Source organism: Heliangelus exortis, chromosome 5 (assembly GCF_036169615.1).
Source record: "Heliangelus exortis chromosome 5, bHelExo1.hap1, whole genome shotgun sequence".
Classification (NCBI taxonomy): domain Eukaryota; kingdom Metazoa; phylum Chordata; class Aves; order Apodiformes; family Trochilidae; genus Heliangelus; species Heliangelus exortis.
This window is the reverse complement of record NC_092426.1, coordinates 29,026,095-29,048,855: the sequence shown is the minus strand read 5'-3', so window position 1 is coordinate 29,048,855 and position 22,761 is coordinate 29,026,095. Positions and strand designations below refer to the sequence as shown.

The window sequence follows — 22,761 nt, the reverse complement described above, 5'->3', positions numbered from 1 at the left end:
AAAGCTATTAAATCAGACAATAGTATGTGAAAAATATAGTTATAAGAATTAAGGAACTAAAGATTCCTTGACACCACCCAAAATATTAGGTACTACAAAAACAAAACAAAACAAAACAAAACAAAACCAAACAAACAAAAAACCAAAAAAACAAAAAAAAAAAAAAAAAAAAAAAAAACAAAAAACAAACAAAAAAAAAACTTAAGTAAGAATGATCTTACTTATTATAAATATCACAAAGTAAGCAATGCAAGCCTGCTCTACTTTTGAAAACAACAACCAAACAAACATACAAAAAAACCCGGATGGTATAAAATACTTAACTCAGCATCAGGTTCTCAAGGAGTACTTAAAGATTAAAGATAAGTTTTCATCAGCAGGAAGACTGGCTTCCTGTAGCAGACTTTTCCACTAAGCAAACAATTTTTTCCATCAGTATAACTTTTAAACTCCATGAAGTTAAATAATCAGTTTTGGGCAATTTTATAATCATATTTTTCATTTCATTTACATGGTAGTTATCTGTTGCTCTATGTTAAGTCACTGAAAAAAACATTTCCACTTTTTGAGAGGAAATACTTTGGAGAAATCTACTAAAGCTGGTGTGAAATTTATTTTTCTCCTTAAACTCTTTATTTCCAAAAATCCTTTCATCCATATGGTACTCCAAAAAGAGTACTATTGGAAAAGCCACCTTCCCCTGCTTATAGATGCTGACAGTTAATGAAGCCTTTTAATCGAGACCTCAATAGCAAGATTGCTGATTTTTGTGCACTTCTTTTACCTCAATGATCAGGAAAACTACCAGGCATCTCACTCTGAAGAGGGACACTGCACACATCTCCGCACTCAAAAGCACAGTAATACTATAAGTAAACATTCATCACTCTGTAAAGTTAAAAAGTTAACATTATTTTTAGGATGAAAATTTACCAGCACCCACATCACTGTCTTGCTGTAAATGTACTTTGGAATAAACTGGCAAATTCAGATTAATATGAAAAGATTTACACATTTTCAGTTCAGTGTGTTTGTGCACATGGAGTAATTACACAGTCCAAGCACCCTTATGAGAACTTAATCTGAAAAACATTTCCAAGGAGATTTTAGTAGGTAGTAAACAATTTAAAAAAAAATTAATCAGATTAACAATTCACATGGTGATAATTGTTTTAAGAAGTTACTAGAACAGAAAGCACAGCTGGACTCAGGGTATTGACCAGACTATTGATAGGAATGTAATAAGCAGATTGCCAGAAGTCTCTTAATTGAAACCACTGAGAGCCAAGTTGGTTCAGCCTGTGATTTCAGAATCATGTCAAATTACATAGGACAGACAAAAATCAATGTAGTATCAGGAAGGCAACAGCTAAATTAGATCAGGACAGCTACTGAAATGCAAAAATCAGATATTATTGAGATTAGCATTAAATATTCATTGATTGCTCAATGGCCTATGCACTGGAGCCTAACAATATCAATAAAGCAGAGGTGACAGGCATCCTATCCAGTCTCTTACATAGCACGGACAGGTTCTGTCTTTACTGAAAGTTAAAATCTACTGACTGGGAAGCATTCAAAAGTTGTAGGAGTAAACCACAAACATATGTCCCTACTTTACATAAATTCAACCTAATATTTACTCAAGTCTTTCTTACCAACTTTATCAATCACTCTAGCAGGCTCTATAGCATTCCACTAGACCAAATTTCACAGATTTTCTCCAAAGCAATGCTAATAGAGGGCTACCTAACAGTGGCTCAAGTTTTGTAGTCTGTGGACTGTTCCCTTTGCATGCAAACCAGGCATTAACCTACAGCTAAATAAGCTATGTACTAAAAAGAAAAAAAAATTGTTCATACCATACATAAGCCACATAACAAATGGCATTGTAACATAAAGCATCCAAAACTAGGAAGCACTAGACAGAACAATTTTGTCATTAAAAACATTTTTCCCCCTCAGGAACTATTATGAGATGCATAAACTTAAACATTGATCCAGCAAACTTCACACTGCTCTAAAGGTTTCTACATGTCATACATTCTACTGCTATTGAAAACAGGAGTCATTACACATTCCGAGGTGACAACATTAAATTTTACATACATTATATTTAAACACTAAATATCTAATCTCAAAATCTCCCGAAACTGTCAGGCTGACCTGGTGTATCCAAAAATCAAACTTCCCTGCATAGAACTTCTAACAATGAACAGCAGCTTTGTGTTGAGCTGGAGCTCTGTACTTTAGCAATAGAAGATCACACTAAATGCCTTAAACTTCAGCATCTCTTAAAAAATGCCTCTTAGTGATCAACCAGAAAACCACCTTGACTGGGCGACTGCTTCTATATCATCCACAACACTCTGGTAACTTTGGGAGAGGCCAAGAGGGCTCTTGTTTTCACGGAAGAGCTGATAAGGGTCTTGTGTATCTCAGTCATCTTAGGTAAGAATCCAGTCCCAAGTTACCTGATGTGATCCTCTGGGAAAAACAGCTGCTCTCCCACTCATGGGTCTCATGCTCATAATTATTGTGCACAGTCAATCAGATCCAGTTGCATTTCATCTTTACTGTCTTGGTATTTTAGAAAAAAGCTATCATTCCTTCAACATTCAAAAAACCTCCTACACATGAACCAACCATGCTTTAACACCATCATTCAGTCCGTGACAGCTTGGCAGTAGTGTGGCAGTCATTACAACTCTGCCAAACCCTTTGGCAGCTGAGAAAACCCTCCACTAGCTGCTCATTATGTTGCTTTGCAAACTAGAGCACTGCCACACAAACCACTGAGTAGGTGTTACCTTGCAAATAAGTAAGAAACCTTTTCTCAAACCTGGAAAAAAAAAATTTGGAAGCAATAACATGCTCCTAATCACATTCTCTCTCTGACAAGTCATTCAGATGTAGTCACTAAAATATTCCACAATCATTATCTACTGTAATAAAATAAAAAAAGAAAACACAGCATTTAAGTTATGTTTCAATCTTAGGTGCAATCTTTTGTTTCCATTTTTTTTTATTCTTTTTTTTTTTTTTTTCTTTCTGGTAATTGAACTTAGTATTATGCCTTCAAAATATGAAGCTGTAGTAGTATGGACAAAGCTAATTTATTTGAAAGACATCAATAGATGGTATACAGGATTTCTGTGTGTTGATGTGAATAAACTAATTTAAATTTTTTTTTTAAAGGAACACACTGTTATTGAAAAAGTAAGAAAGAATGAGTGACAAGTCAGTCACAGCAATTTATGATGTTGGTTTGTGAGGTTTGGGTTTGTTTTTTTTTTAAACACTAGATTAACATACAATCAAAAGTTGTCAAATCAGAAACAGCACTAATTCTGGGACTGAAAACATTATTAACATTAGCATGCCTGGCATATTAAGCAGCAAATCAATACAGGTCTCCACACAGAAAGCTAAGGGCAACTAAAATCAGTCTTCATCTCATGAGCAGTCCAGATTATATTTTATTTTTTCATTCTAAACTATCTTTACTTGAATGGCAAAGCTAAAATAATGAAAAGTGGCTGATACTTTAAATATCTACCCTAAAGTAACTTGCCTTGAGAAAGACCTTGTTCTAAACCACTGCACTATAAGCTTTTATTTATCAGATTTGAAATGCACATTTTAAAAAGAATATCTGCCCTTGAAGTCTTGACCCTGGAATATCAGTGGGTTTTTTTTTTGATGTCCTTAAAATTTCAATCTGTGTATTTAATAACTGAAAATCTAGGTAATTAGGAATCTTAAGACAAATGGCTTGATTACCTCAAAAATTTTCTAGTGCAGTGTATTTCACATTGCAGTGTGTTTCTGAAGTGCTGAATGACTGAAATAACACTGAAGGGAGAAATTTAGAAGTAACAAGTCTTGAAGTAGGCAGTGACTGCTGCAACTCTCCACATTTTAGGAAGTTTTTTTTAACTGGGCAGTGCATAGAATAATAAATTAAGCAGCCTTAACTTTTATTGATCTTGTATCACTAATTCATGAGAGAAAAAAAAGTAAGATCATACAAAAAATTACTTTCACCTATGAAATTAAACAAATTTGTGAAGCTATACGATGAGACTCACTCCTGCATGGGATTGCAGAAGTCTGCTAAGGCACGGGATGTCTGGGTAGTTCAAAACTATAAATCATTTTATTGTTAGATCAGCATAATCTGTATGTCAAATCCTGCACAGTGGATACTCATCTCTCAACTCACAAATAACCAATGATGAAAAGGTTCATCATTAACTGGCTTTTAATAGTTAATGATGGAAAAAATCCTTAGAATACACTCAAGACAGTATAAAGCCTTTTAAGAAAAGATCTTTTGATGATGAAAAAAGTTGAACTCACTACTGTGGTAGTGTGATGTGATTTCATGGTTACTTACAAAGATTTCTTATAGAAATTTTGTCTTAAAGCAAAACTCTTCCAAGTGAGACTAAGTCTAAAAACAGACAGGAGTTTCCTAAATAGCTTTTGATTCATTCACAATAAAAAAAAGCATATTTAAAAGCAAAAGCGTATTTTAACTAAAAGTAACATTTTATATCTGAAACAGATTTTATTAGGATATAGGTAAAATTATGTGTGAGTATTTGTAGTAGAAATGCTTTTTCTCCAAGCCAGTTCTTCAGGGAAAAAAAAAGCAGGTTATGAACAGACTGTGAAAGAAATAATTGTTCCTCTACTCTTTTCAGTTCTCCAGAGTTGTGTTGAAAAACTGTCTTCTCCCTCCAATATATTTGTGCAATTACATCTGATTGTCATTCTGCAAGGCCCTTCACTCCAAGCCATCAAGGAAATAACTATTTCTCAAATTCACAAAAAGCTTATAGACTGGTAGTACTGAAAAGTAGTACTTTTTTCTTTCTACATACAAGTTATCCTTATCTGCTGAACAGTAAAATGAAAATCGAATGCGAAAATAAAAAAAAATCAGTTACCCTGCAAATTCTGATGAAGGTATATGGCATTCCCAAGATGAAAAACTAGGCAAAATAATTTTTTGTTGCCCTCAAATAGCCAATAAATAAATAAATAAATGCTTTGGATTGCAATGCAAACCCTTTTGTTTTTCATTTGTAAGACATAGTGAGGTGCTATAAGCCTGAAGTGAGAGCTTGTATATTTTACTAACATAGCACTAAATGCATTAACAATGCTGCTTATAGGCACTTAAAGTACCTTGCCTTTCAGTTTTGCACTTAGTTTTCCATTATATTTTTACAAAATTATGTAAAAATATATTCATAAAAATATTTTTATGCCTCTTCAAACACTTTCAGGCCTCCATCATTCTACATACACTAGAGTCTCTGTATTTTTTTAAAGTCTTTTGTAATTCCTATCCAAATTTTGAAGCTTGAAAGATAGAAATATTGCAGTTATAAATTAATAGCTTGCTTAAATTATTCTTTATATATTACTGACCTATAGTTCAAGGCATTTATATCAAAGCAACTGCTTTTCATACTGGCACAATTAGACAGTTAACAATGGAGAGAATGGCAGACTTCATTTTATAGCCAGAGAAAAAAATTCTGCTTAACAGCAAATATTTGGAAATAAATATTCTTAAACACATATTCATTTCCAGAATGATGACTGAGCTTCCAGGTTTTGTTGGAGTTAGTTGCCTTTTATTATTCCATATTGCAAAGTAGCCAACTTTCAAACTTTTCTCTACCTTCTTTTTCCTGCATCCAGATAGCTGCATTTGAAGACTCTCGAGATATTCTAGTCAAATATTGCAAATCTGAGTTGTGTATACATTTTTAAATAAAAACTTGTTGAGAGGACAGGATGGGGGTCAGACAGCTCTACCAAGGCACTGTTGCTGCAGAGGAAGATAATTGGTATTCCAGCCAGGTCCCAGGGAAGACTGATGAGTTCCTCACAACCCAAGGACCCAAGTCTTCATCAGTGATCTCTCAACCAGCTCTGAGCTCCTACTGATCCTGGCCTACAGCATTTCCCATTGCTATTTCACCTTGTTTTGGGTTGAAAAGAGCCTCACCTCTTAATTGGAAAATATTTGGTGACTGAGAATTTCAGCCCACCATATCATGTGCTTTTCTGTATGAGTCTGGATCATCTACAGTTTCAGTCTCCTTAGCTCTCTTTTCCTTTAAAGGAGGGCAGCATCCTACACAGACTTTACTGAACAGGATGCTTTAAATAGCCCTGTAAGCACTGATGCACACTTCAGAAAATCCCACTTCAATTGAGTTTAGAAATCAAGGCTCAAGACCCAAACCACACTGAATATCTTTGCGGGTGGCTTCAGATAATCTTTTTATCACATTCTGGTCACTTCAGCACCCTGCTACTATGGAGAACCAATTAAAATAAATATCACAAAAGTACTCCTACTCTTACTAAGTGGAATTTGGCATAATTCCCGTACAAGTTAACAGATGTGCATCCGCATGCAGAGAGTACACTGGGAATTACCTCACCAGCCTAAAAACAATGTTTGAACTTCACAGCAAGTGCCCTAAGGGGCAGGAAGAGGCTCTGGAAAATTCAAGTTCCAATTCATTAGTCAGTAACTCACACAAAAAGTAGGGGGTGTTAAGAAGAAATAGTTCTCCATTTATAAGCTGGCTTAGAGATGACAGGCTTCAGAGTCTGGAACAAACTGGTCAATGACTTTTAAGATCCTGCAGTGTAAGATGACTCTGTTGTAACAGAGCAGTGTATACTGGAGCCTTTTAAAAAGTTACTTAGAAAACTGAGCTCTTTTCTTCATTTTGTACTGAATTGATGATATTAGATAAGACTGCTTCTGGAGAAAATAGTTTGCTAACAGCAAAACCAAGAAAAGACAATTACAAATCCCTAACTTGAGCTATACAAAAGCCTAAATCAGAACAACAGTGGGCAAATTATTCCATGTTCTTGTGACTTAAGCTTTCAGATAGATACAATAGTAATAAAAGACCTTTATGTCCACATGTGGCATGATGACATCCAAATTTCAACATAAGCAACTAAAAAAGGCTGCTAGACTTGGACCACTTCAGGTTATAAAGAAATTTAAAACGCACACAAAACAAACCAACAAAAACCCCAGAAGGAGACCTGTGGGGAATACAGGTGGTGACTGTTGAAGAGATCAAGCTGAAAGAAAACTAAGTGGGCCAACAGCTTCAAGTCCATACTGTCACCATACATAACCTTAACTGAAGCCAATTATTTAAATCCTGTTCATTCAACAAAAGAGTAACTCAAGCTATGAAATGTCATTTACTCATCAGAAGCCAGTTATCCTGGCTTTATTGAATCTTACCACTGAAAGTGCAACAATGACTGTGAAGGGATGTTTTCACATGCTGTCTTTTTAGGTTTTTTTTTTTCTGCAGGCAATTTAAATGAAATACAACAAGCAGCATTTACATGTCAGATAGCATTCAGCCTAAGATGCAAAAGTGGGGAAAAAACCAATCTAGTAATAATCTCTAAAGTAAATATATTCTTGATATTTTGAACTCGTTCAAAATAAAGTTCATAAAAATAAGACTTCTAGGTCTGAGAGAATTCCCATCTCTTGTTTTCTGTGCCTAGCATATTGTACCTATTGACAGGTCTCATGTCTATCCTTTGTAAGCAGTAGTGGTCCATACTAATCTGCTTATTTCATATATGCATTTAAATACGTATGAACAAACAGACTTTTGAAATGCAATCTTCCACCCCCCAAATTCTTGTCTGCTTTCAAAAGTGTGAATGCAAAAATTAGCTTCAGATACTGACCTTCACAAGTTAACACACTAAACAGTATTAAAGTAGTTTAGATCTAAACCCAAAAATCTCCACAGGACAGAATCCTGTGCAGTGTTTTATGGACAGTTCAGCAGACAGCATCCTTCTCACACTTTCACTGTCCTCCATGCTTCTGGAAATCAGTTCTCTGCTGATCTGTACACAAGTCTTTCCAATTCTTGCTCTTTCATGGAGTTTGGTGGCTAAGTCCTTTTTTTCAGTGGCATCAGCCAACAAATATTCTTGACATAACCCACCAAGTAAAACAGAGACTTTCTTAACTTTCATAATATTTCCTACAGCTTCAGCTATACAAAAAGATGCAGCATAGTCGCTTGCCAAAATGTTCACTGCTATTTCCATGTGCTGTTCAGCAACAGAATTTCAAGGTCAGAAGTCACTTCCACTTATTTTATTTGGTTTGCAAAGCACTTTGAGACCATGAGATAGAAGGTAATATGTGACTAAAATATTAAAATCTTTCAGTATATGAGTAGGGATTTGAAAAGCAAGACAAATTGAGACCCTAGTGATGCTAATTTAAATATTGATTTTAAAAATCTCTATTTTATAGGAATAAGTGTCTTGCTGAACTGGGACCCAACACTTAGGTTGTGTATTTAGCCTCCCTTCTTTTCCACTATGCTTTTTTCTCCTACTCCATTTTAAATTTGTGCAATGATGGCATTTCTCAAACTGCCTTTTTTTTCTTTCAATTATTAATTTATTGCAGCTACCCACTAAGCTTTTTTCACTCTGAAAATGTTGCGGGTAATTAAAATGTCCAGAAACTAAAGAATATGTGTGCTTTGGTACTTTACCAATGCACTTAATTGCAGACTGACACTGAAAGGCTTGACCACCATAAAGCAAGACCAAACAGTCCCAGGTATCAGCAGAAGAATGAGAGTGACAAGCACTGAACAATTGGCTACAATTCTAAAAAATAAATATGAAGGAAAAACATAGCTGGCCATTAAAAGCAGTAAATCCTTGTATTTTGGTTCCCTTTATCTTTAGACAGCAAAGGGGAGGGGGAGGGAAGGCTGGGGAAGGGAAAGAGAAGAAAATCCAAATTAAATTCCCCCCTCCCTGTCTCCACAGTCCCAAAATAATCAACATGATCCTGCTCTCACTGATCAGACACATTAAGGCAGAGTGATGATACACATATCTTGTGTTATCACACTAAAATGAAGTAAAGAAAGAGGGAAACTGAAGTATTTATGGTATGAACTGAGGAAAGGCAGCCTTCTATTCCTGTTATGGAAACAAACAAAAAAGCCTCCATAAGAAACCCTGGAACTCTTGTGTATTTGTCATTTGTATATTGTTAATACACAAATAGTTTATAACAAAACATATATGCAAGACTAATTTCAAATGGTTACTCATAACACTTATTGAAATGTTATCAGAAATAAGTTTCAGAACACTGAGCTAACAGTACACTACAATTACACCTGAAACACTTTCAGTAGGACCACCTGAAAGGCTATTTTATTCTTATAACACAGCAAGTATCAGCTGCTGACTAATTGGGTCAGTACCTTCTGAAAAGCAGGCACAGTTCAGAAAGTCCTTCGGCAATAAACTTGAACTGTGTAAAGATACAAGATTTCTCAAGCTTGGAACAGATGCTTGAATCTGAGCCTCTTAGCTCCACAGTTTTTACCCATTTATAAATAGCTACTTATTTTTCTTAATACTTGGATCATAGGTATTCTCAAAGATCAAACATACCAGTAGGAATGTATCCCTTACTAGACTCTGTAGAAACACATTTGAACCACCAGAAAAGTTTTGATTCTCCATGGCAAAATTCATACCTGCAGTGGACAGTTTATTATTCAAGTGTGTTATTTGCAGATACCATTCAGTTATTATCTTAAGTTATTTAATATATGAAATACTGCATACAATTCCTTTTATTAACACAAAAGAGTTTCACTGTAAGGGACCGGAACAGAAACTAAAATGTTATAATAGCAGCTGAGTAATCACTACTGCTACTATGGAAGTCCTCTGCAAAGCACTGAATCTCAGAGTACCCCTGTAAAAAATGCTTCTTTTAACTCAAATAGTTTTATTATATAAAACTCTTCTCTCATCTGCCATTGCACAATTTTGCAATTGTAGGACCAAAAAATTGACTTAAATGACAATTTTCTCAAATTCACTATTCTTCAGGAGAACTCTTCAAAGCATCAGTTATCTACCTTTACCAAGGATAAGTCTACTATTTCCAACCATGATTATTTCCTAGCCTTTAAAGAAGAAAAAACCCAGAAAGTGGAAAAACATTTGTTATGGAGTAAAACTTGAAGCAGGTTTAACAGAGGAAGAGAAAGGAAAGCAGAGGCACTGTTAGCAAACAATTTTAACAGTTTTTGTTTCTCCAACTTAAACACTCTCCTTAAATGAAGCCACAGCAATCAAGGAATAACCAACACCTCCACCAGTGGAAGTTCCACTAGGGAACACTTTGTGGTGAGAGAATTGTGCACAGATGGGTCTCACTTCAATATACAATAAGGGGACAGCTAAAGGACTTCCCTAACAGCTTCCATATCCCAGATAATAAGACTGTATCAGTAGCACAAGTTCAAGATGAAAATCACCTCTGTAAATTGGAATTTTACCTATGCATTATCTTCAAAATTCACATGAAGAGCTAACATTCCAAAGTCACATGGAGAAGTGATTAATGATGGTGTACTGAAACAAGACAGTATTTTGAAAATATATTTTTTAAAGGTACACTTAAAGCTGAACATCTAAAATCACAGATATAAGACAGAGTAAAATTAATTATATGGAAATACCCAGATAGTCAACAGAAAAGCCAAGAGCTGCTGTGGCAGATGGCTTTCTGCAACTTTCTTCCATGAACTCTGAGCAAGTCAGTTACAACATAGATTTCTGAAGTGTCCATATTTGTGTGCTTTCCCATAATTACTTATAAGAAACCTCAGAAAAAATGTTTGCAGTTCTTTTCACAGATTTTACTCACTTCAAAGTTTTTCAGCAAGTCCATAGGTTCATTAAATCTACTGGATTCCATGTGACAGATATAGATTTAATCTAGTTTAATCTAATAGATACAATCTACACTATTTAATACAGTATAGTATAATGAATAACAGGTGATTAAAATGGTATTCACTCAACCTATTACCATTTCCTACAGGGATCACTGAAATTGGTGATTTCCAGACAGAAAACCTCAATTAAGAAGATATCAAAGCATAAACTATGCCTTATTATTTATCATACAACATTAGGTACATCTGTGGGCATGTGTGCAAAGGTAAGATCAAACATCTCATTTAAATGCCACCAGCTTTTTTTTCCTCACCAGCTCTTTCCTCAGTTTGCATTCTTTTCCATTTGAAGGAGACTGATTTATGTATCTTAAAATGCATAGCTCCTTATGCTACAGGATTAATTACTGCTATTTCACTGGCATACTTTAAAAAAAAATATACTTCAGGTACTTCTTACGGGTTCCACATATTCTTCCCAGTAACATAGAAGACTATGCTCTTATCTTTATTCATAACTCAATTAAATGAAACTTAGCATGGTATTTTATCTCTCAGCTGTAAAGCTGTGAAAACCTAACCTGAATGAGCCCCTCGTTATTAACATATGAAATTTCAAACCGAATGAAAACAGGTTTAAGATATGACTGATGACTTAATGAGAAAAATATACACCCTACAGACATGCAAATATCTAAAAAATAATCTTGAAATAACTCTTGCACATGTTAAATACAGTATCTTAAACACCTTTTAATGATTTACTATGCCAATGCAGCATTATTTTTTAACTTGAAGTAACTTTTTGCTGCTTTCAGTAGCTTCTCCATTGTGAAAGTTTTTCTTCTGAAAATTACTCCAAAAAATAACCTGTATTGGCAGTGTTACAAAAGGAGCTTCCTTCATAAATTTATTTTAGAGCACAAAGAAAGAATGGTTAAACCTTATTTCTTTGCATGCTATAGATCCTTATAGCAAGAGGCCTTCGCAGATCACTGGCTGTTCACCAACCTTATCTTTCTACTGTACTGTACATATTGTGCTGTGCCACTATCAGGGACAACATCCTTTTCACTACACTCCATAAAACCCAACGACTGGCAACATTTCACACCAACTCTCCAAACAAGGCATAAATTCTGCACCACGCCAGAGACATTATTTGCCATAACTGAAAAAACCCAACCTGTTTCCAGTAATTGCAATGATCACTAGCAATGACTTTACTAAATGCCAAGATCATAATTTCCTGTACATTTTAATAAAGTAGGACTGTTAAAAAACACATAATTTAAGAATGTCTCACAGTAATATTTTCACATTCTACATCCGACAGGATCCCTGTTTGTGTCTCTGCAGAATCAGAGTGTGCTGGTAGTTCAGCTGGGATGTGTCCATGCCTGACCTGCCTCAGGACACACTTCCAAAGAAAAACAGAACACAGGAAACAGCCCACTGGCAAAAGTATTAATACCACCTAAACAGATGAAAAAAAGTCTCTTCTACTGTTGTTATTATTTCACCTACCACTGTCATTATGCTGTCATTATTTATTATTATATTGCTATTATGGTTAGGATACTGTAATTATTTACATTGCTGTGTAAAACAAAACAACAAAAACTCACAAAAAAGCCCAAACAGTATCTCCCCCCTCTCCCCCCCCGCCCCACATATATATAAAACCCCTAACCGAACAACAACCCACAATTACTTTGTCCTCTTCAGCTTGGTTTTTGGTGAAAATGCATTTCAGGTTAATTAAGAGACATACACTAAAACTTTCTAAGCACTATGATTTGACCAGAAATGGGTAACAGCAGAGAAGGAAAGCTCAAAGACACAAAGACACAAAGTGAAATAATTTTTGACGCATTAAGAGACCAGCCCTGAAGTCACAGCTGAAATGTGAAGCCAAACAAGAAAAAAAAAAAAAAAAAGGAAAAAAAGAGAAAAAAACCCACAACACACCAAAGAAAAAGGAGAGCAACATGAAGTACAAAGCACAAAAATCAAGATTCTCAAATATTTAAAATAATATAACTTTTGCTAGATAGCTGAACAACTAGGACACTCAATAGCTTGAACTTGTACCAGCAGGTGTGCCCCCTTAGATTCCAGTCATGCTGGGACTGTTGGTATGAGAATTCTAATGGAATAGATCTATCTGCTGCCTTGGTGGGTGGTCATACAGAGGGCATTAGCAGTACTGCAGTCAAATTAAAATGAGTTATTTCTACAGAGGAAAAATACAATGCTACAACAATGCAAAAAAACCCCAAACCTAAATCCATGGTAGTATCTGGAGAACAAATAACTCCCCAAACCAGGAAAAATACAGTAGGATCATTTTAAACCCAGGGGGTGGAGAAGGCAAGCATGAAGAAAAAATCTATGTATGCAAAAATGCTGTAAAAAACGCCAACAATCTGCATTTCATTGAATGCCTCATTACAGAAAAAACAGTGTTTGAATATAAAGAGAACTGATACTACAAGCACCACTGTAGATTGGTCCTACTGTTATCACTGTGTATTCACTGCAAAATGCAATGAGAGGGATTTATTTCTTAATGGATGAATTGCTTATTATGTCTCCTTGTACTAAATTCTTCTGACTGGTTTATCTCTTCTCTGTGGTAAGAAATAAGGCACAGACAGCCTTAGAAATCTAGGAAACAGGAAGACTGTGAAAAAAAAATACAATAAATTCCAGTGGGTTTTCTAAAAGGATATATTTGAAGTTATACTCTCAAAACTCAGCCACCTCAGAACAGATGGCAAAACCTCCAAAATGAAATCTGACAGTGCTGCTTTCTCATCTCATGACTTTCGTTGTCTCATGCCTGGTTATTTCAGTCCTGGGCAGAGGGGATAACCTATACCACACTACAAATTTTCCAATGAACTCTCTGAAAACATGCTTGATATGGAAAATACTTTTGGTTTCTTCAGGTCAGACATTAGAAGTATTAAGAAAGACCAGACAAAAATAATTCTTCTCCCTTCTTTAAAATGGGAGTCCCTAAATGAGACTTAGTTTTTGTGTTTACAGTGATCTAGCAAGGAGGCTCAGCAGACTTGCTGCAGAAGTCATGAGAAAATGTAGTGTAGTTTGTATTCACTTTCATACATCTGCTGCAACACAATCTAAAGCAAAGCACATTGGGTCCATCTTACACTAGAAACATGCCAAATGAAAATGTGCCCAACTAATTACAGAATGAATGCATAACAGCCATCATTTAAAAGGTAAAGTCAGCTTCAAGTATCAATGCTAATAAATAACACCTTACTGTGGAATTTCCTCATGAGAGATTTTTATCTGGGAAGTTTAAAATCAAATATAATTTCCCTCTCAGCATGATATTGTTACAACATTGCCACACTTCACCTGATAAATTTTGGAAAAGATAATCAACAAATTTACCACTGAGCAGCAACACTTTTGCTGACAATTATCAGGAGCAACGATAGGATCAGTTTAGTTCTATCTTGACAGAAGCTTCCCTCCCATTAAATAACTTGCATTTACTAGCATCCTGGGTTTTTTTTTTTGTATACTCATCCCTAAATGCAAAGTTAATTCAGGACTAAGAGATATTTCCAAACCCAAACCTGTTCAGGAAAAAGAGTCCACTGACAAAATTGACAGCCTTGGGAAGCACCCAGAAAGTTCATGTAGAGATTTAATCTAGATTTAATAGTTTCCTCTTCCTTCAGAAACAGCTTGTTCCAATTCCATTATGAAGCTTTAAAGAAGCTCCTGTTGTACACACAACTCAGATTCCCCAAACATTTGTGATCTCATGACAGACTGGAATTACTTTGTCTAAACACACTGGAGTTCCTCCACTGCTGCCTGGTCATTTGTGCAGTTCTGAGTCACAGAATGGGAACAGACTTCTCAAGGTCATCTACTCAAACCCCTGATCAAAGCAGAGCAAACAGCAACATTCACTTTGCCATAGTGATTTTAATATTTTTTTTCTTTTTTTTTTTTAACAGATTGGGATTTCTGTGACTTGTCACCTTTGCCTCGTACTTTCCAGCTGTACACATTTAAGAAGAATCTCGTTTCACCTTCTTTACAACCATTAAACATCTAGGAAGAGGAAGGCTGCAATAAGATATCCCCCTTCTCCGCCCCCCCGACCTTGTCGTGTCTTTTGATCTTTTCTAAACAAAACCAATTTCCTTAGTCCCTGCTCCAGTCATCTGCTACAGCTTCCTAAAAGCTTTAGTTGAGTTATGCCAGGCTCTCAAGTTTAAGTGTACATGCCTTACACTATGAGGCTGAAAACAGGAATCCAGATGCAGGCCCACATGCCCAGCAGAGGTGAACAATCACTGCCGGTATCTGCAGGATGTGCTCCTGTTAAAGGACTCAACACACAGTTTGTCTTCACTGCTGCATGGGGTAGTCTGCTGAACCCTTTCCAGCCTGTCTCCCCGCTCAACCAGCCAGACCCCAGGCCTGAGCAGTGGATTATTCCAGCCCAGAAGCAAGATTTTGCCTTTGTCTTAGTAGAACGTCATGTCCCACTCCCCCATCTGGAGTCAGCTCAGTGAAAGTTCTTCCTCCTTCCCTGTATATTGACTGCTCTCCTCCAATTTGGTATCACTGGCAGCTCCGTGGGACGGACATCACATCCCACTGTCCTGGTCATAGACAAGGACATGGCCTACGATCCAGCACCGGCCTCTGCACCATCCCACTGGTGCCACACAGAATCCTACCTTTGAGCCACCTGGTCCTTCCAACTCATTCCCTCACCTCACAGTCCATCTCTTCCATACAAACACCTTATATACTTGCAAGGGTGGAAAGGCAGAGCATTGAAAGCTGTGCTGTACTTCTTTACTTGACTTTGTCCCTGTATTGTGGCTGATTTTAGATTTACTTGAGGATTTATAGTTCCATTACAAGCATCAATATATTGATTTACTGTTGTAATGCAAAACATAGAGCTAGAGACCTTTCGTCTTTTAATGTCAGTTTTATATAACACATAATTCTTACCCTCAATAATATTTTACTTTAGTGTTATTTAATTATTGAAGGCTCAGGGCCTAACACTTACAACCAGACCTAGTATGTAATACCACACATGGTGTCTAAGCACCTAGCACTAACCAGATTAGCAAATGAAATCTGATTCGCAAATGTAATGTTTATGGTAAGCTCATAGTGAAAGCTTGAATGGATTCTAAAAGTACACAGAAACCATGCACCTAATATTCAGAAAGAATTCTATTATTCAACTTAACTGCCCTCTTGGTGTCAGCATTTCCTTCTGATCAAATTCCCTATTCTTAACATTCATGTCACAGTCATTTTTAGTGTGCCAACTACTCTGTAGATTACTATTACCACAGGGTTAAGTTCCAACTTACAAGAGTAATACTGTCTTCCTAATTACATGTCTTTTATTATAATGCACTACATGTTTCTACAGTCCATATTACATATATTGATTTACATATTCATTTACGGAAGGTTTTTACAACATAATTAAGATACCTATGTATGCATTCAGTAGTACTGTACTCTAGAGGTATTTCCATCTCATACAAGACAAAGTAAACCTAGAAGCAATACAGAGTAACATAACCAAAATGATCACATTTGGTTATTATCCTGGATTGTGCCAGGAAATTATGCAATTAGAAAATAAATAATATCATTTTTCAATAGAGAAAAAGAAAGCTAAACGGTGGGAAGAGTGAAGGCAAAGGAGGAGTACAATACATGTCCTAAACTCAAGAATGGCATGAAGATCATTTTTTTTTAATAGGCAATAGCTATTCAGTTTTTCCTTACAATTTCTCACAGTAACTAAAAGGTATTAAGTTACTCAAAATAGGAAACACATGCAACTCAAAATTAAACCATGCAGCCATGGTCCTACAATACTAGAAATCCAAGATGAGTTGAAACATTGATTAGACAAGCTTGCAGAAAAGGATCCTCAAAAAAATTAACTATAAAGATCTGGTATCAGGTTCAATAAATTTAACACTTAGGAAGGAGCCAGAAAACGTATTAGTGAGTACATTGATGTGTGTTCACTCTTCCCTTATCGTCGCTTTCGAAGCACTTGTTATTATCCAGTATCAAGGAAAATAGGGCTACATGGATCATTCTAAGTATCACTGTTACAGACTAAACACTCAAATTCCTCCTGACAGACAAGCACCAAGCTATTCAACCAAAACCCACTGCAGAATAAAATCCAAATCTGCAAACTACCAAATGCTCAGTTGACTTCGATGTCGGAAGACTGAAGAAAAAAAAAAAAAAAAAAAAAAAAAAAAAATAATGTGATAATTCTTTCTCAAGCTGCCTTCTGTGAAGTCCTTAAAGGACTCCAGATGGCTAAATCATTAAAAGAATACTATAGAAGTCTAAAGGACACTGATATAAGCAAGGGAAAGTACCTATCTTTTCAAATCAAAGGTTATTTAGTTTATTGGACTCATCCACAGGCAGTTCACTAAGTGAGGCTGGGGAATTCATACCATAGACCACTGTTTCTCAGTGCTTTACTGAACTGCACATTTGTATTACACACCACTGCTGCCTGCAGAGTTCAGACTCGTAACCCTTCCCATTCCTGTCAGAGTCCTGCAACAACTGCCTGGAAAAAACTCCCTATACTATATCAAAACCTGTCTTAGTTTTGTGGTATACAATTTGCAGATGGTTCTCTAATGCTAGGAATCAAATTTAAGAGAAAAAACTATGAGTGAAATTTAAAGAAAATAGCACCACCAAAACCTCCTAGGAAGACAAGTTTTACAAATTTACCAGAATTCATTAGCTTAATTACAGAAGTACACATTAATTGCAGCAGTTATGCACTGCACCTTAAAAGAGAAAAAAAATTAAAACAACAAAATGGTGGGGAGGAAACACCCCACCCTACAGGCTAATTCTCTTTAACATTTCATTGTTTCACAGGTGCTGATTTCCATTACCTTTTCCATCTAGTAATTATTCCTAGCTACTGACCTGTTGCAAACACTACTTTTTCTGTTTGTATTTGTGCCAAAATGCACTCTGCTGTTCAGCAGGATACTTTACTAAAACCAAAGTTACTTTGATTCTCCCCTGAAATAGATAAATACAAGATCAAAAAATAGGATCCCTCACTCTAAGGGGTTTAATTCTTCCTGTCCATCTTTTCATCTGACCATCTGAGAAATCAACAGTTCACATTAAAATGATGCAATAAAAACCACTGCAGCATTCCTGAGAGTTCTTCCCTGCCCCATATTTTTTCTGCCACTGGCTTTACAAGAAGCAACAACTTTTCTTTCAGAAATCAATCTCTGTTGATGAAACAATCAGATTATCTGGGAATCAGGGAGATACAGTCATTAGTATCTAGCATGTGACTTGCCTAACTACTGCACCAGCTGTTAACATTTGCCAGCCAAATCTCCTGTGTCACTAGTGAGACACAACCCCTGAAACTTTCCATCCTTCTCCCAAGCCTGAGAATACAAAAAATGGTTTTGTCTTACATGAGCAAAGAATTCTGAATAAACTAAAATCTTAAATCCACAAGACTACCTATGAACCTGAAGAAGTTTTTGCCAGCTAGAGAGCTATGTACAAGAAGTGAGCTGCTGCATCAGTTGTTTTAACAGTTCTCAAGCAAACACATCTGCTGACAAGCTTCCACAGACCCACTCTATCACAGCTGTGAAGAATATGCTATTTGAAACTAAAAGAAACAAGCACTGTCCTAGAAAATTTATACTGCACGGGGACAGGTATTCAAGCACTTTAATTCTTCAGCACAGCTAGAAGCACAGGGATGTCTCCCTGTTAGCATGTCAGGACAGAAACTGATGGTAATGAGGCCTTCAAAAGGCTCTTCAGAAGTAAATTTAGCCTTGTCAGATATTTACTGAATGTGGTATAATTGCAAAGGCTGCCAACACAAGAAGCTGAATGTGATCCAGAATAGCTACAGAAACTACAGCACCAGGGAAAGAAAGCAAAGGCATTGGGATTGAAAGGATGCAGTGCCTAAAATTACAGGGGAAGGCAGCAGAGCAGCCCTATTCTTTTCAAAGGTTTTTATCTTAATGTTTCTCTCTCCACAGTCAAACTCAATGGCATGAAGCATAACACCAAATACAGTACTGATGAACAGACTGATTAAAGCAGCTTCCCAATAGTTTACAAATGCTGAAAAATTACTGGACAATACCTTGGGGATAATAAGGCCTCTTGGTTTTTAACTATATTTCAAAGGGATGTCTGATTCATTTGTATTTTATGTGCTGAGACAGACTGCACAATTCCTAGAATAACAGATATTGAATATGACCAGCAAGATTGTAAGAAAATAACTAGAATCAGATTACTTCAAAGCAAGTAATTGAACCAAATCAATTTCTCTTAAGTATAGCTGAAAACTACCACCAGCCACATGACGTTTCATAGCTACATCTCCCACACATTAGGCATTTAAAGAATGATCTAAAAAAAGGGGCAGAAACCTTTTTGCCCTTGTGTCAAATTATCCAGACCTAAGAGCCATTTATTTTATTTTAAACAGGCCTTGCAGAAAGGTAATCTGTGCAGTAATGAAAGACCTTCAAGCTATCTAACTTTCCTTCCAACCCATGGAGCATCGTACTTGCATAAAAAGCCAGGAAAAGGGAAGTTATCAGATGCAATACTTCTGCTTAGGAAGGAAGCAGTTCTTTACTTATATCCCATCGTGAGATACTCTAAAGGATTAGAATATGACAGATAAACTAATATCTCCAACTTAACTGATACTGTCAGCCAGAAAAAAATTTCTCCCAAGAAAGATGTGGATGGAGATATACTATAGAGACTTTTGCAATAAATATAATATTAAGGTAGCTAATTTATTGTAATAAATATAAAGATTTGAGGTCATCTACAACAATGCTACTTGCTATGTTTTCAACAATGGCAAATAAAAAAGGGAATAAAATCATATATTTCACATAGATATGGTAGAGATAATATATCTTCTGATACATCCCCCAGTACATTACTGAGCTAATTCCTTGTCTTTCATGACCTGGACTGTGTCCAGCCTAAATACCAATTCAACCTCAATTTGATGGGCAATATTCTGAGACCTACAGGAGAGGTGAGACTACACAGATTAAAGACTGGGTTTCTTCTATGTTTTATAAATTCTGGTTCAAGCTATGGCCTACCTGTTGATTTAATGTTTGGCTTAAACTATTTCAAAAAAGAATACTAAAACCAAACAGTTTGAGAAAGCAGCCATGAAACTGACAAAAATTGCAACATAGGAATTCACTTACATGAAAGAAACAGACCCTATTGATTACTTTAAAACAGCTTTTTGACCCATTTCCTATTATACTTTTTAAACTAGTTTATATTACTTGAATTGTATCTTACAGAATTTAATTCATTTAAATATTGCACCCAACAACTTAGTCTAAATTATGACATCTTAATATATGAGATTAAAAGGAGGGACTGTTTATTTCAGCAAATAGTCAACTGGAGCTACTGCCAAACACATTTCCTAAAAGGAAACTTTTAGAAGAGCAATTACTAAATAACCCTTAATGCCTTAGGATCCTACCTAGTATCTAATTCACCTACCAATGTAACAACATGGTATCATTAAAATAAATAGTATGTGATTTTTATTCATCTGTAACATCTAATCTACCTTTTACTGCTAGATTAGGCAGAAATTACTCTCCTTAGCAAAACCACTGACAATAGAGCATTAAAGCACACCTTCCCATGGGAGCACTGCCAGTTAGGACTTGGTCATAACTGTAAAAAACAATGGACTGTTACAAACTGTTCAGCATACATTGATATCAATGCTGAGGCAAGTTCTTTGGGTCATTTCTTTTCAAAAAGAATGGGAAAACATGATGTTAGAAAGCTGTTAAAGGTACAGTGTTTCCCACACCCACTAGATGCACTTGATTACAAACTGGCATAAGAAGATGAAGTTTTCTAATAGGGAAAATCAAATTAAAAGAAAATCCAGGCTTATTCACCTTCAGCTCCCAAATCCTAGCACAAGATGTAGGAGTTCAATAAGCTTTCAAAAAATTCTACATAAGTATCTATCATCTATTGCAGACCAACTATTTTAACATTATCAGTATTATTATATAAACAACTTATTTATAAAGCAAGCAAATTTCCAGAAAGCTGAAATTAAAGCACAACTAAGAAATTCAACAGCCCTCTGTTCACATTTCTTCAGATACAACCTCCTCTCTCCATCTGCAAGTCTTCCCTAAACATCAGCTGAAGACTCTGAATATTTGCACGAGATCTCACACACAATCTCTTGCTCAGCTGCGACTGCTGGACTGAAAACCCACCAGGATCCAGAGAAACACCAGGACAGTGTGTGCACCCACTGTGCACTTGCAGTTCATCTAACACCATTCAGAATCTGCAATGCATGAGCTTTCATACATACTTGTCTGGGAATGCTATGTAGAAACAGAAATTCTGCTTAGGATTTCCTGGAGTCCCCATTACTGCCACAAAAATCTCACTCAAGTAATCCTTCACCGAGAAAGATAAAAAGCTATCAATATTGCATACACTTCTCTCAACGGAGCAAATAAACACGGATTCAAAAGCCCAAGGCCTGGAATGACACGAGGTACTTCAAGTACCTGCAGTGATACTTGAACCTCATACTTGGCTGAGTTACTTTTTCACTCCTAGCTTGTAGTTGTTTGGAGAAAAATCAAACAAGTTGGTACCTACTTCAAGTTCCTGCAATTCCTTAGCCTTCTGTACACAGTGCAGACCATTTTTTGCACTGAATAATTCTCAGAAAGGGTCATACCTTGAGAGATTATAAAGTGCATGGTACTGTAGGTGGGTCTTTTGCAGGGGGGTGGCTCTTTTATGTAGAAGATTCATCATGAACAGTGAATCCTGATATGCAGTACTAAAGATGTTTACATTTTCAAATGGTTGATTTTTAAACCAGAATTTCACATGGTACCTACCACCACCATCCTCAGATTAGTATCACTCTAAGGGCTTTCTTTTGCCAATATAGTATACTAATCAGTTAGCTTTCATGGGAATCCCAGCCTTTTACTAATTCATTCTACCATTCTATGAAGCTCAGCCTTAAGTTTAATTTTAGAAATTATACCGCAAAGTCAGTGTATATTAATGGTATATGAATGATGCTGAACTTTAAAACTGAACACAGCACACTGCACAATACTACACAAATTGCACTTGTATAGCCCCAGACTAATGGCAAGTTACCTTGCCATTGTTATTTAACCTATTTGTATTTATCCTTCTATAAAGAATACATAATGAAGAGGATTTAACAACACACGAAGCAGCTGCACCTTGGATGTTTACACAAATGTTACCAGTAGAGATCCTGTAGAATATATTTTATACAGAAGAGACACACACAAGAGAGATTATCATGTGGATGACCCCGTAGAGTTAAAAAATACAGCAATGCATGAGTAGAAAACTCTTCAACTTTATTACTGCATTATGATAAACAATGCTACTCTGCAGAGTAGGGTTACAGATTACATAGGAGATCTTGCTGATGAATGATTTAATGTTATGGGACCACAGGTATCGTATTGTTTCTTATCACAGATGTAGGTTCTGCATAACAGGATTTAGGGCTTAGGGTTTGGTTTTTCAGTGTTTGCATATAATCTGTAGCAGAAAGTAAACAGTTCTGAAAAGATAGTCAAATAAGAATCAGAATAACAGGACCTTACAGGATAACCACCTTTTAGTGTTTGAAGGGAGATTTCCCAGACAGTATGTCAGAGTACACTGAATAACCAAGTATTTGGGCACAGTAGGGGTCCAGTATTCTTGGGACCAGGAATTACTGCTGGTGAAACAACAACTTCTGTTCTCCTGGAGTGCATCA

At 36.0% G+C, this 22,761-nt stretch overlaps 1 protein-coding gene across 2 annotated transcripts in view; it reads right to left on the bottom strand.

Moving 5' to 3' along the window:
• STXBP6 (syntaxin binding protein 6) overlaps window positions 1-22,761 on the bottom strand; it is a 102,873-nt gene that overhangs the window by 27,846 nt on the left and 52,266 nt on the right. The gene's annotated exons all lie outside the window — the stretch shown is intronic.